A 5,431-nucleotide genomic window follows, 5' to 3' on the forward strand; every position below is an offset into this window, starting at 1 on the left:
TGCCAATAAGCATCTTGCTTATTCCCTTCTCTTGCACACCATAAATTTTTCCATGCATTGACCGAGTATGCATAAAATAGGGCCACATTAATTGGCCAAGCATTAGCACAAATTTTTCAACCTATGCACGGCACATACTCCGAGACGAGACCTTGTCATCCGGGAGGACTTCGGCTAGGAGGGGGGGAGGCATTCTCAAATGCGGAACCAATAGCAGAAAAAGCAAAAAAGGGCATGATTTTCGACTATTTTAAGGGTTGTTTCTGGAGTGACCCAAGTACATATGCCCTTATACAGCATGTATCTATAGGTATATGGGGCCAAACGCCAAATCAAGCCCCTAGGTGTGTGTATATAAGTAGAAATAACCATTTTTCGGGCAAAATATTGGTAAAATAGAGAAATCAGGTATAAAAATTGCATGTGAGTGTATATAATGTTTTGTGGTGATGTTTGTGATTTATTATGACTTTTTGGGATTGTCTGGATTTGATTTGCTATTTTTCTTTTAATCTTGCTAATTTTTGGCAGAAAAACTTCAAAAATACAAAAAGAAGGTGAAAAACGGTCGTAATGAAAAACAAAAAATATGGGGATGATCAATGACTATAGGACAACCTATGGTACAGTGGGGGTGCAATTATGAGACTGGAGCGGAAAGCGTGTTTTGGCCAGGTTTTGACTGAAATGCCAAATTTCTGGTAAACAGAGCAAATGGAGTCCAAATCAAGAAATTTTTGAGCCTAAACCGCATCTCGCAAGAAGATAGGAGCACATGTCAAATTTCATGAAAAGTGGTTTGGGGACCTCCATTATAAGAAATTTTCACCTCATTTTTAGCTCATTTTCACTATTGACCTTGTGGAGAGAGCTTCTGCCACCTAGAGCGGACGGACCTTCCAGCAGCTTCTACGACGCGCACGACTATTTGACGAGCTTCAGACATGAGAGGTAGGCTCATCACCTTGAGCTTTTCGCACATGTTTGTCGTTTTGTCGCGAAAACTAGCGTAGGGTTCACACACAAAGCGGGCGGTAGAGACCTACAAGTAGAGGCGGCGACCTAATGGCTAACCCAAAAGCAACAAGACTTTATCGGCAGCTTACCCTAGCATAGGAGACCAATCTTGGATGTCAAAGGCAGTAGAAAACCAACGGGAAAAACCCTAATTCCTAGAATCCCGCAAGAGGCCACCAAATGGGAAATCGGCGAAAAGGTGACCAAATGCTACCAAAATTCATGGGTAGGAGCATCTCGACATGCTCGACAAGTCTATGTGACCCGCATGACCAAAAAGTGACCCGAAGCGGCACTAAACTTCAAAAACGGCATTAGACACACAAAGCATCAAATTGCTATCGCGGCGAAACCGCATGCTTGTTTGCCACCAAACTTCACGAGCGGCTTTCCTAGACCATCAACAACCAAGTCCTATGGTCGTAGACCACCACAAATTATCGAAGATATGTAAACGCAACCAAGGGTGCTTCTAGAGCGACAAAATGCCAAATGAAGCTTCGGTGAAGCCAAAGTCGACAATAACCATACGGCAAGGATCCCCAGGGGATCGGGAAGCTATGGAGACCAACATCAAAAAATTTCATCGCCAAAAAGCACTCCAAAAGTCAGAAAACGGCTCGGAGGCTTTGAAGTCCACACAGGGAGTTATTCTCTATCCATTTGACTTTTTTGTTGAAATTAGGCTTGAAAGGGACTCAGGGGGACTAAGGGAAGGCACTAGGAGCCCAATCCATGAAAAAATCATCAGGAGACATCCTACGCGTAGGATGTCTCAAGGGAATTTTTGGGCATAGATTCCAACATTTTCCATCATACACATTTTCTGAATGACCTTTACATGCTATCCACCAAGTCTCATCACATTTGGACCAAAATTGACCTCATATGCATGAAAAAACGCAAAGTTAGGGCAGAGAGGCAATATTGGGCCATAGACCTACCAAATCTTGTCCAAATCACATAAAACTTGCACAACACATTCACCAACACATCACCAACCAATCTGTGTGGTCAGAAGCAAAAATTGGTGAAATAGACATCCTACACATAGGATGTCTATTTGACATTTTTGGCCTATAGAGGATGTCTGTCCATTCCAGATCCAATCACCTCATCATCAAGAGCTCATATATCAATTTTGAAGCCATTCTAATCATTTTTGACCCCCAACACCTTCAAGATACACCTTTGGAGCCCAAAAACACTACACAGGCACTTGCAAGCATCAATCCTTATCCAAATCCAAATCCAAGAGCATATCCATGTTCGATAGGCCAAGGACTACCCACATAACAAATCTCATGTCATTTTGATGAAATAGACATCCTACACGTAGGATGTCTCCAACATAATTTAGGCCTTCTGTGCAAAGAGTGACATCATGGGAGCCAATACCATGGTGCAATGAGCCCATATACCAATTTTCAACCCATTTGGACATCAATTGCTAATTTTTATGGAATTTCTACCCAATTTGTGACATAAAGCTTGAATCAGCCAAAAAATCCACTTTTTGATACCCAAATCCATATCCAAGCACATAGCTATGTTCCATAAGCCATACACTACCAGCATGTCAAGTATCAACCAATTCTGATGGAAAAAGACATCCGACGCGTAGGATGTCTAAATGGAAAATTTTGGCTAGATATGCACTATGAGCACATGCACAGTTTCACAAGTTCCTTTTAAGCTTTATTTTCAATTTTCAAGTCATTTGGATAGTTAAAACTCAGTTTCTCAGCTAATATGGAAAAAACACTAACTTCGGACTATTGAGTGCAACAAGATCTATGGCAGCCGTCGCGAAGTCACCGGGAAAGAAGAAAAGAATGACCATCAAGGATTACCTAGAAGAAGTGGAACCCTTCGTCATACTAGAAGGAACACTAAAGCCCACCAGCACATGGATCCAGAAGATCTGTTAGAGTCCAACGACCTAAAGATCTACCAAGGAGTGTTCGAAGACATTGAAGGGAATGTGATCGAGCTACCAATGCTATCGCGAGAACTCAATGAGTTTGTAAGAAGCAAGATGGCCGGGTACTTGGAGAAGATTGATCTCCACAACTACTTTGAAGCAGTACCGGTAGGGGTGGACATAAAGAGAGTCTGGGAGTTTGTGACAACCATCAAAGAAGATGGAGTGGCCAAAGTAACAGATCTACAAGGCAGGCCAGAAACAGAAATAATCATCACTGAGCAGGTTGTAGCTGATGCACTAGACCTCTCCAACAAGGGGGATAGTGTAACTAAAAGAAGGGATGATGTCAAGGTGTGCAATGAGAAGAAAGGAAACTACACCTTTGAAGATATTGCCAACCCAAGAGTGGCAGTCATGAGTCAGTTGTATAACCAATACTTCCATATGTGCACAAAGCAGCCACAAAAGTACAGAATGCCGCCAGGTGCAATTGCCACGACATTCACTTGGGCAATGATGAAAGACACCCCAAAGATAATCAATTATGCAGCGTATATACATGACCACCTGGTAAAGATGGGTAACAAGAAGCCAACATATATTGTGCCAGGAGAACTATCACTAAGGTGATTTATGGGGCACTGCACGCAAAAGGAAGATGGCCTGACCCCCCGTCTCTGAATGACTGGCTGAGGTTAAAAGAAGACAAAGAGGACGAGCCAAAAAGAGCACCAAGGGTTGCCACAAGACTGAAAAGACGGCTAGAGCCGTTCCTAGAAGAGCAGCCAGAACAAAAGAAAGGAAAGAAAGAGTTTACCCAAGTGCCGGTGAAAGAAACAAAGTCACAAAAAGCGGCAAGATTAGAGAGGCTGATGGAGAGCTTAAGAGTAGAGAGAGCCCTTAAAGGTGATTTAAGTGAACTCTGGAAGCCTTCTCTAGAAGCTATGTCGGGATCATCCCGAAGAGTGCAAAGGGACAGATTCGAGGATTATATCAAGAATTTTGAGATTCTTGATGCCGCATCAGAGAATATACCGCATGTACCTTTCACAGAGGAGGAAGTGGAGCAAATACGACAAAAACTACTAGATGTGTAAGAGATCCAAGAAAGAGAAAGAAAAAATAAAGCAGACTGAGATTTAAAGGTAAAGCCTACATCTCTACCGGCTAGCCCTAAACCCAGCCCACCGCCCTCACCACCTCCTCACAGCCCTCCACAAGAAGACAAAGAGGAGGAAGACAAACACAAAGGCCAGGAGGAGCCCAAGAGAGACCAAAGACAGGAAAGGGAAGAGTTTAAACCCAAGAGTGAGGAGACAAAGCCAAACAAAGAATATAACACATTTTTGGACCTGCTAGCTACAGGGTACACAAAAGAAGAGGCTTCCACAGTTGCATTCAACTTGGCAAGCACAGGACCTAAAGAACAAATGCAAGGAATCAGGCTAATGGAACTAAAAGAAATTGCCACAGATACAGTGGATCTGCACCCGCCCTCCAACGATTGGGATGTGGTGATGACAAAGCTAACCTGGTTGAGAGCGCAGTCCATGGCTTCAGAAAGTGAGATGGCAGCTCTCAAGGCCACGGAAATAAAGATAAAGCTGGAAGTAGACTCTCTACAAGGACAAAGCCAAAGGCAGAAAGAGAGAGAAGCTGAGCTACAGGCCAGCCTAGCAAGGGCATTGCAAAGATGCCAGACAATGGAGGAAGAAAATCAGGCAGCAGCACAAAGAATTCAAGGAGTTGAAGAAGAATGTCAGCAGCTCAGCAAATCATTGATAGATGCCGAGAGGGAAAGGGATAACCTGACCCTATAGTTGGATGAGGAATCTAAAGAAGTTGAAGCCATGAGAAACGCCAAAGAAAAGGCGGAGATAGATCAAGAAGCCAGCCAGGATGAGGTCCTTGAGCTCAAGGACCAGCTAAAAGTGAAAGATCAGACCATCCAGAGCTGCGGGCCTCCCCTGCCAGAGTCAGAGCTACTAGCTCGACTCACATCACTACGGAAAGTCAACTCTATGAGGAAGTATTGCAAGAACTTTAGAAGGAGCTGACTCTGGAGAAAAAGCAAAGATTGATGATGGCAGAAGGGTCTATTGTCATGCAAACAAGAATGGAAGAAGACCAAAAAGCCTTGCAAGAGGAAGTAGAAAGTATAAAAAGAAAGCTCGAGGAGGCGAAGAGGATAAACGCCGAATTAAATGACCTCCTCGTGAATATGGGCGAAGAAGCTGAATCAGAAAAACAGAAACTACTAAAGCAGATAGAGGAGCTGAGAGGACAACAAGCAGGAGAGCAAGAGGGCACAGGGCCAGCAGCCAATGAGGGCATCGATTTAGAAAATGTGGCAGATTCGGTGGACACGCCTATGCAAGAGGAAATCCTAGAAGGATCCTCTCAAGAGCCACAAGATCTAACATAGGATGAGGAAGAGAAGCTAAGGAAGGCAATAGAGGTGGAAATCAGAGAGACAACAAAGGAATC

The sequence above is a fragment of the Adiantum capillus-veneris genome, chromosome 1 (genome assembly GCF_014529385.1).
Source record: "Adiantum capillus-veneris isolate H3 chromosome 1, ASM1452938v2, whole genome shotgun sequence".
Classification (NCBI taxonomy): domain Eukaryota; kingdom Viridiplantae; phylum Streptophyta; class Polypodiopsida; order Polypodiales; family Pteridaceae; genus Adiantum; species Adiantum capillus-veneris.